General features: G+C 46.8%; 1 long non-coding RNA gene across 1 annotated transcript; it reads left to right on the top strand.

Annotated features, from left to right (window-relative positions):
• Positions 1-8,208: 8,208 nt before the first annotated feature.
• Positions 8,209-10,253, top strand: LOC127307226 (uncharacterized). Its single transcript, XR_011747317.1, has 2 exons — positions 8,209-9,004; positions 9,110-10,253. It is a non-coding gene; the product is annotated as an uncharacterized lncRNA (long non-coding RNA).
• Positions 10,254-10,544: the final 291 nt, after the last annotated feature.

Below are 10,544 nucleotides of genomic sequence, written 5' to 3'. Positions count from 1 at the left end.
TTGCGCAGCGCCTCAACAACCTTCGGCGGGATGTCGAGCGACATCATGGTATGCACTGGTATCGCCAAAAGCGTGCTCTGGACAAGAATGGTCCTACCCCCACGGTTGAGGAGTTTGGCGCACCACGGTGGAAGCCTGCTGGCTGCGCTATCCACGATCGGCTGCAGCTGGGCTGCCATCACCTTTCGAAGCCCAAGAGGGAGGCCCAAGTACTTGAACGGGAAGGAGGCAACCTCGCAACCAAGGATAGAACTAGCCAGGGCCACTTGCTCCTGCGAGCACCGAATGGGATGGAGCGAGCATTTGGCCAGATTGGTGCGCAGCCCCGACGCCACCCCAAAGTCCTCCACAATCTGCGTGCAGGTGCGCAGGTCTACCTCGGTGGGTCTGATGAAGGTAACCACATCATCGGCATACATCGACGTGCGATGCCGGAAGCCACTAGCCGAGAGCTCGGTGAGCAGGCCCACATTCGCCGCCCTCTCAAACATGAGGTGGAGAACATCCATGACCGTGTCGAAGAGCAAAGGGGAGAGAGGGTCACCCTGTCGCAGACCCCGACGGTTGTAGATGAGCTCTCCAGAAGCGCCATTCATCAGCACGTGGGTCGAGGCGGAGCTGAGCAGCCCCCCGACCATCGAGATCCACTTCTGGCCAAAGCCCAACTTGGCCAAAACCTCGAGGAGGAAGGCCCAATCCACGGTGTCGAAAGCTTTTGTGATATCCAACTTGAGGAGGATAGTATCCCGCTTGAGCGCGTGGAGCTTCCGAGCCGTATTGTGAACCAGCTGAAAGTTGTCATGGAGACAGCGTCCACGGATGAAGGCACTCTGCTGTGGGCCAACCAGCTCAGGCATCCTCGGCGCCAGGCGAGAGGAGAGGACCTTGGCCATGAGAGAAAGAGATAGAAAACATGGGGGAAAAATCAAATCGCTGTAGTGATGTACGAGAATGTACCTCTCTGAATCCAAGTTAGACCAAAGAAATTCAATGTGTCTTTGCCTGCTCCAATAATATTCGTGGAGCAAAAAAAAACAGAAATAAGAAAAGATATGGCCGATAGCTATGCAACATGGAGGAGAGCATGGAAGAGAAATTCAATACTATGTTTTTCTTACTCCGGCCGGATGGAAGCTAGTGAATCCATGCTGACGCGTGACTGAGAAAGCAACGCGAGTTGCCAGATCCAGCTGCTGGAGACTCGGTAATGCAAGGCCGGACTCGACGTGGTGGAGATGGAGTCACGGTGGCTCACCATGGAGTTGAGAGGATAGAGAGGAAGAGCTAGAATCTTGCCAGAACAAACAAAGGAACGCAGAGATAAAATCGAAAATAAATAACGGAGAACCAGATTGGAAAGTTGCCTAGTAACGGGAATGAAATCTCTGCAACAAAAGGCTAGTTAATAGTCTGAAAATCCCGTTCCCATCAAAATCACAGATATATACATCGTCTGGAATACAACGCGAACAGAAAAAAAAAAACAGGCAAGCTGGGGAGAACGAGCAGTGAAGGCAGCGGTTCCTTGGTTGACCTCGTTCGCAGCGAGCGGACCTAGCGCTGCACGAGTTGGACGGCAGGGCCGAAGTCGACTGGATAGATCCGGTTGTCGGAGGGTCGGTGAGCCTCACCATTGATTTGGCAATAGATACGCAGTGAGTTCGTGGAGAGAGAAATGGATAGAAACCATAACAAGAGAGAAAAGTGGGTACTGGGCAAATTTGGGGCAAAAAAAAGCCAAAGGGAAAGAGATAGAAAGCGACCAGTGGGACCTCGAACGTACCCACGCAGGCGTGTTCCGTGCATATTCTCCATTGAAACGGCGTTAGACACGTGTTGACTTTCTAAGGGGTGGGTAGCTACACCCCTTTGCAGCCAGTAATTTTCGATATATATATATATATATATAACACTATTCTGAAACCGGTGCTCAAAATATTATTCTGAGCATCAGCGAATCATATAAGAAGGCGATCTGGCGGAAACAAAAAGAAACCGAAAACTAGCCCCCATTTTTTCTCACCCACGTGAGGAACCAACCTCGCTGCCCCCGCCCCAACTTCTCCCCGCCGCCGGCTCAGCTTCCACGCCGCCGGCAGGCTCCCGCGCCCACCCTTCCTTCTCTGCTGCCGGAAACTCCTCACGCCGGCCCGCCCCTCCTTCCCCGACCCCGGAAGATCCTCGCGTCGGCGCGTCTTCCTCGTCGCCGGTAGGCTCCCGCGGCGCATGACCTTCCTCACGGCCGCCGCGTCAGCCCTCCTTCCATTTCTCCGGCAGGTCCCCCGCGCCCCCAAGCGCAGCCGCCCATGATCCCACCAAGGTGCATCCCCTCGTGCTCTTGCTCTGGTCGGGCCCAACCGACCATCCGCCGCCGTTCCGCCTGGCTCGGCCTCCCGCGGCCGCCGGCGCCGTGGACGATCCCCGCGCCGCCCAGGCCAACCGCCCGGATCTTGACCTCCCCCAGGGTCCCCTCCGCGGTGGTAAAAAATCGGCCTTCCCCAAGTCCCCTCCGCCGCCTGCATGACCTTCCCTGGCTCTGTAGCGAGCTCTCTGGCCACGCCCTCTTCCAGCTCCACATCGACGCCATCCCAACCTGGTTGTTTATTCTGCTTTTTGTTGACCTGTACTGCTGGAGGGTAAAACGATGACTTGCTCGTTGTTAAAAGGTTGTACTGCCTATGATGCTATCCCAGTTTTTGTTGCTGCTGGTGCCATATCAAATGCAGGTGAAGCCCTACGAACTGAAGTCCATGCACTACAAGCTGTCACAATTGGAATCCCAATCTTTGAAACTGACTGCCAGGTCTTGAAACAAGCTGTCGCAATTGTTGATCACAACTACATGAGCCAAATATAACGAGGCCAAAAGCTATCAGCTGGGATTGATGCCGGGGAATTGCATGGTCCGTCCCATAGAAAGGTTGGGCGCCGCTGGCTTGGAACATGCTTCGCAGGTGCCGCGTCCGACAAAGCTCTCGTTTCTCTCTGTATAAGACTGTAGGAGTGCAGCGACTTTTTTACCAAAGTAGAGTGCACTAGAAGGCAGTGTACCTGTTCATCAAAGAGAAGTACAGATAAATTACAAGTCGATGAATTGATAAATGCCCCTTTGAATGCCCCGGACAATGGGTAGCAGGAAGCATGGCGTCTCTGAAGCCGCCGAGCCGTGCTAAAAGGGAAGCCGCCGAGCTGTGCTAAAAACTTGCTGACGGCGCCCATGTCAACCTGGGCGATGGGGCTGGACCAGGCACTCACGCCGCTGGCTCCCCACGACGACCATCCTTTGTGCCACGAGCCTATCCTTGTTGCCGTCAGGATTTGGTGGCCGCACTTCCTCTGTTCCATGAGTCTGAATTCGTTCATGTTGCAATGTTCGTTTCTTGTTCATGTTTTATCTGAACTTCTGAATAGCATCAACGTGAAATTCAGATAAGCATCAATTTAGACTTCAGATGTTCCGTCACACGAACGTCCGATGATGGCTCCCGACCATGGCCGACTTCAATTTAATTCAATCCACTGAGTGCTTTTCCTGCCTCTTTAATCTCTGTCTGTTTCTCTCGGTACAGGTGGTTTCAAGATAGAGGGAAGTGTTGCTGTATATAAACAAAAAGTGCAACCCGTTTATGAAGTACAATTGTTCTGCTCGTGGATAAGTGTAACATCTGAAACTACGAACTACAAAAGTTTTATACGGGAATTGCTCCTTCAGCGCCGGGCAGTACACATGGAAAAAAATGAAATCATGGAAACTTGTTGGGAAGTGTAGGAATTTTTTAGATAGTTATTTGCAAAGAAGTACGAGATAGCATAAATGCATAGTAAAATACATGGCAAATGTCAGGGAAAAGATCAAAAAACAGTGTACTTGTTGCTGCAATATAATTGTTTTGACAAGAATGTACGTGTGTACTTCTCTAATTTGTTTCTCATGGATTTTTTCACTAGACTGTAGGTAGAAGTAGGTTGTAGAAGCTACCATTACCGATATATTTCCCTAACTCGTGCATCTAAGTGCATAGGGCCAAAACGAGCAGTACATTGTTCTGCAAAAAAGATAACATCCACATTCGATTGTGGAGCAGTACACTGTTTTATAAACGCTAGCGGCCACTATTTTACATCTAGGCAGTTAATTTGTATATTGCCTAGTCACCGTCTTAGACTAGCTCGAGCAAGCTCCACCCTGAACCATTGGCGCCCTCGACGATGTCGTCTCACTGCCGCTGAAGCTCCTCCACCGCTACCCCGATTTGTGTAGGCTTGGATGCCTCGATTTCATTTTTGTTGTAGCTGCATATTTGCTCTATGGTGTTTCAAAATTATGGATGACTAAGAAATCATTTGGGCAATGAAATTTTTGTTCCTAAAAAGACATATCTTTGCTTGGAATTGCTAGAAATTGGTACGGGGAAGTATAAGAAATTAGCGAAGAGAAGTACATACCTTGCTACCAGGAAGTACACCTCCCGCTCAAAAAAATAAATCCAAAAGAAAACCTTCTTCTAATTGTATGCCCATGAGAGACTCAAACTGAATCCCGAGAAGTTCACATACTATTAATAGCATATTACATATTATTTATATTGGCATATCACACCACGAGTACAAAAGAAAATTGTCATTCTTGTGTCAAATATCCTCTTTGATTTGCAGCTACAATCTAGGAAATTCAAAAACACTAATCTGCCCCCACTTTTGTCGGTGTCCATCAAATACTCCGTATTCTAGCTCTGAGAAGTACTTTTTCTATCTTAATTTGGTATGATAAATACATAATAGTCATTTAGAGAAGTTCAACAATGCAGTCAGACAAGTACAACAATTAAACGCAAAGAAGTACAATTACTCGTCACAAAATAAGTATAATTATTCATCGCGGGAAGTACACATATTTGTTTCAAATTAGTAAAAAAAATCCATGAAGTGTACTAAAAAATCCAAATACTTGAGTGTGTAATGCCGCCGCATGGCCCTCTTGTCCACTGCCGCCGCTAGCCAGCTCATGGCGCCGGCAGGAACACCCACTTGTTCAAATACTTGAGTACGATAAGTACAACTTTCCTACATATGCAGTACACCCACTTAATACAGGAAGTACGAGAAAACCAACAAATCAAAATGTAAAAAAACAAAATAATACCACCACCCAGAAATAAGTTCAAATACTTGTTTATGAGAAGTACAACCATTCGACATAAGCAGTACACCCACTTAATATAGGAAGTACAAGAAAACCGACAAAATCTAAATATAGAAAAAACAAAATAATACCACAAACCCGTGAGGAGACTCAAATACTTGAATACAAGAAGTACAACCATTCGACATAAGCAGTACACGCACTTAGTATAGGAAGTATAAGAAAACTAGCAAAATCCAAATGACGAAAAAACAAACTGATTACATCATCCGCGAGGAAGTACAAGCGGTGATTCCGAGAAGTACAAGCATAGACTACATGAAGTACAAGCGGTAATTACAGTAACTACAAGGTGTCCAAAGAAAATACAGGAATTATAGCTGTTTTACTGAACACTTTCATGAAACCGCACCGAGAAGTACAACCGCATTACCTGATAAGTACAAGTTCATGTCGAGGGAAGTTCAGCGCTCTGTTTTTACGGGGCGGAAATCTATTGTGCAAATCTCGTCGATTTGATCACCAACCACTTCAATCATTGTCACCAAAAGCTATATATGGTAGAGTATATGCCTAATTTCATTACCTACAACATTTACAACAAATAAATGGATCTAAGCCATCAAATTCAAACCGTTATCCCACAAAATATACCGGAAACATGATTTACAAACTTCTAAAATTAGTTTTAAACCGTTCAGATTTGGCAAAAATGGTGAATACAAAAAAGATGCGCCATTTTGACAGCTTTCCAACCGTATATCATTTCCATTGTTTAAATACTCCGAATGGAAATCGCGGGGAAATCATTCGGTATCCATCACATAAAACAGGCGAACAGTAATTCGATTTATTCTCTTAAACTGTAAAGAATTAGAGAAAACAATTCGAATAAGATAGTTGCGCCTAGTCCATAGCTTTCCAACGCCATATCATTTGCATCATTCCGACAAACGGTTGAAAAAATTCATCCAAATTACTGTCCGCTCGTTTTTGAGTACGTCCGAAATTCGGTATTTTCAAAATTGTTCAAAAACTGTAAGGATTTTGAAAAAACTTAAAACATGAAAAAGTTGCGCAATTTCATTATCTTTCCAACGGTATATCACTTGCATAGTTTCGATAAGCGATTCGAAAATTGAACTAAAAGTTCGTTTTCTGGCCAAATAGAAGTGTTTTCGTATTTTCAAAATTAAATTTAAACCGTGCAAAATCTTTGAAAAGTGTGAACATGAAAAAGTTGCGGTTTTTCATTATCTATCCAACGGTATATCATTTGCATAGTTCCGACAAATGGTTGAGAAACTCGAGGTATAATCAGTACCTATGAAGAAAACGGGAAGTTCAGGTAAGTTCGACAGAAAGTTGAACCCTGTTATCCGGGAAGTACAACCTTGTGTCCAGGAAAGTACAAGTCGGTGCTCAGAATATTATTCTGCAACTGGTTGCAGAATAGTGCTATATATATATATATATATATATATGATAAATACTTCCTACTCCTGGGTGTAACCCACGTCTCATATACTACCATACGGAAGTATATAACATACTTTATTGGTTTGAGTATGTTCGTACGCTATATCTAAGATACTCCATACCAACTTTGGTGAAAATATCTAAGATACTCCATACGCTACATCTAAGCATGGTCCATCTGAGCCATGCTTGAGGACTGTGAGCTTGCCGGGGAAGCCATGACTTCAGATGATGCTGAAAATAATGTTATGGTTCTGATGCAATTGCCTATTCTTTACAAAGACTGAAAGGGAAATTTTCGCTGCCGTAACGTTTGGTTTACAAAATGGAATATGGTGACTCAAATGTTACACCTAAAACACTTTGTATTCTGAATAAGGTGCAGAAATGTTCCGAATCAGTTCTCCCGAATGACAGTCTAATACCTTAATTTGGCTAAATCATTTCTCCCGACCAACATCGAAACTGCAGCAATTAGCAGGGTTGTTTCTTTACGCAGAGAACTGCACACAAACACCAATTTCAGATAATAGTGTTCAGCTCAGCAGAACAACAGCAGAAATACTATAAAATGGATTGAAGAGTGCAAACCTTATCCATACAGCAGCATCGGCTGGAGCGGCCGAGCTGCACATGCGAACTCCCGCGATTATTTCTCCCTACTGGTGAACATTACTTGGCTTGAATTAGAAAACCATGAAGCTTGTGTTCCAGGCAGTGGCGGAGCCCGCACACAACCATAGGGTTCAGCTGAACCCAATAAAATCCATCAAACCTTGATGTAATCAGTACGTGTGATGTTGCTAGTTAGTGCAAGATTACACAGCACCACCAAGAGTTGAACCCAATGAAGTGGTGTTGGGATAAGGCATATCTGCCCATTTGTAATTCGTACTGCTGTTCGGTTGCTTTAGCATTATTTTTTACTTGGGAACTCGCAGGGCTATGTATTGCAAAGTGTATTACACATACTGCTGTGGATTCAAATTTTGAGAAGTGTGCTCCTGGCCAGCTGCATAAGTAACGGCGTTAGCATGGTCCATTTGAAGAGTGTGCTCCCGAATGTATATCTGGTGTAATATACAGTAGATCGGATGGCTGCTAGGGTGTGCATAGCTAGCCACCATGGTAGCCCACTATTTTGAATATATATATATAGGACATATTCATGCTACACCCGGGTGTAGTTACTCCCACGTGTGTTTCACACAATCTAGGTAGTATCTATCATACCGAAGAGTATATACATGTAGTATGAAGTATATAAGTATATTTTGGAAGTATATATATTACTTTGTAGGTAGTATGTACAATTTTTTACGTACACTATTTTTTTTTACGTATAAATATGCATGTATTTTGTATATATAGTGCAAACTATGGGTGTATTTAAATTTTTTTCACCAAAGTTGGTATGGAGTATCTTAGATATAGCGTACGAACATACTCAAACCAATAAAGTATGTTATATACTTCCGTATGGTAGTATATGAGACGTGGGTTACACCCAGGAGTAGGAAGTATTTATCATATATATATATATATATATATATATATATATATATATATATATATATAGGGTTGCACTATTCTGAAACCAGTGCTCAAAATATTATTTTGAGCACCACCTGTCTCTATAAGGAAGCGACCGCGACCGATCCAGAAGAAAAAAAAGAAAATTTCAACCAGCCTCGTGACCGAGCGCATCCGCCCCACACGCACGACCCCCATCCCCACGATACCCACCCCACTACCGCATCCACTCTCGTCGCCGGCCAGCCCGGCCACCGCCGGCGAGCCGCTGCGCCGCCGGTAAGACCCCCGCCGCCGGTACGCCCCAACCTTCCGCCGTAGCCGCGTCCCAAGCTTCTGCGCCGCTGCTGGAGCACCATGTACAGTCCATCCTCCGACCTCGTCGCCGCCGGGAGGCGCCGCCGCCGAAACGCCCGAGCGCCCCGCTCTGAGGTCTGGCCGCCCCCATATCCTCCGCGCCGGGAGTCGTTGCCGCAAAAACACCCGCGCGCCCCCGCCCTGAGATCCGCCCGCCCCCATTACGAGGCCTGCGCGCCTCCGCCGAAAGGTCCTCGAGGTGCCCCGCCGCTGCAACTGGGTGCTATCGCTGTTTGTGAGCCGCCCCGGCAACCGACGCGTTCCTCCCGCAGCTCGTCTTCACCGGTGACCCGCGCCGCCGAACCAAATTGCAGGTCCATGGATCCTGTGCGGCCGCCTGTACTTTTTAAACTGCAGCGCCTGTATTTCCTCTCTGCAATGCCAAGAAGCGGGCGCGAGCATGAGTTCTGGTGGCCATACGTCCCTTCTCCTGCCTATCTTTCTCCTGCCTATCTTCTATGCAGCTGGTGCGCCCAGCGTTACCCTGCTCTGGTCAGCCATCTCTCCGGTGTTGCTCAATTTTTCCTCTCTGCTCTCCCTCTATCTCTCGGTACAATTGTGCTAATACAGGCAGTGCATTTTATTTGTTAAAACAAGTACAAGAGTGTTGACGCCCCAGGTTCGGTCGTGTTTGTGCCTTTGATCGCGCGGATGTTGGTCGTATTTCGTGGACCTGCGTGGGATGCTGGGCAGGAACTCCGTGAAGGTCACATGTGAGCTCGTCATGCAGGAGCTACGAATCAATTCAGTATCCCTTCCATAACAACCATTGCAGTATCATTTTTTGAAGCTTCCTTGATCAGCAATGTGGTGCTGAATTTCGTGTGGTTTGCGTGTGTGTTTGTGCAGGTGAGCAAGCACTTCAGGCTGGAACTGTTGAACCGACTGAGAGAGATCGTGATCTTTGATCCCCTGTCGCATGAGCAACTGAAGAAGTTGGCTCGCCTGCAGATTTTGTCGAGGCTGCGCAGCACTGGACAAACAGCTTCCATTGGTGCTGCTCGGGCGCTGCCAGAGTGAGCCGCCGTGACACGCCCCGATGTTCGTCGTCGTCAATGTTGGGCGTGACCGGCCGGCGATTGGGCGCGGCGGTGTTTCTACCCCTCCTCTATTTTCTCTGTGTTGGAACGGGCAGCAAACTCCCGTCATCTGGCCGTCGTCGTTCTCCAGCCGGCACATTTCTTCCCGGCGGCGCGGTTCCCAGTCCAAGGACCCCAAGGACCTCCGTGGCTCACGTTCCCCGCCTCCACCATGATCTCTTGCTCGTCCATCCAGATAACGGCGTGACAGTGGTCGGAGCCAGCCCACCAGCTCCTGCACGTTGGCAGATGCCCACGCGAAACCCCTCCTCCTATGGCGCCTCAATTCTATTTTTTCTCTGGAGATCTCTTCTCTGTTCTCTCTCTCAACAGCAGTACAACTATGCTAATAGAGGCAGCGCAAGTCTTGGTTAACATAAGTACAAAGATTGTGACGCACTGACGCCCCGTTTGATCTTTCTTTTGGATCCCAGCATTACTTGTTCGGGCGCGCGGGTAATTTTGTGGACGTCAGCAACCAGCAACTGGATTTTCCTTCATGATTCATTTGAGAAAAAGCGCACTTGCCAATAAACCTCACCGGAAAACTTTATTCATGGTTGCTGCCTTTGGTGTGATGCTGGCAGCTGTCGGGAGGGATGAATAGCCCTCTCAGCTTTTTTTTTGTTTATTAATGTTTGCATCATTTTTTTGTTTGGTAATCTGTGATATTACATTGATGTAGAATAAGTACAAGTGTACTATCGCTGGCAGTACAAGACTATGGTTGATTGCAACACATTATTTCAGAGTGCGCATGCAGATGAAAGAAACTAGGCAAACCAAATGAAATTCCTCCAGCGCTGATTAACCATCCTCAAGCTGCTCTTTATTTTCTGAGGCTGTTTCTCGAGCGCTGCAGCAGGGGCCCAGCGGGCTTGCTAGATTTGCTGGTCAATACGCTAAGCATCCGTCCCCATCTCTCCTCTGTTTGATTTGAATAGCGAGCTAGC

The sequence above is a fragment of the Lolium perenne genome, chromosome 6 (assembly GCF_019359855.2).
Source record: "Lolium perenne isolate Kyuss_39 chromosome 6, Kyuss_2.0, whole genome shotgun sequence".
In the NCBI taxonomy this organism is placed as follows: domain Eukaryota; kingdom Viridiplantae; phylum Streptophyta; class Magnoliopsida; order Poales; family Poaceae; genus Lolium; species Lolium perenne.
Note: the sequence above shows the minus strand (reverse complement) of the source record. Positions and strands in the feature narration are given on the sequence as shown.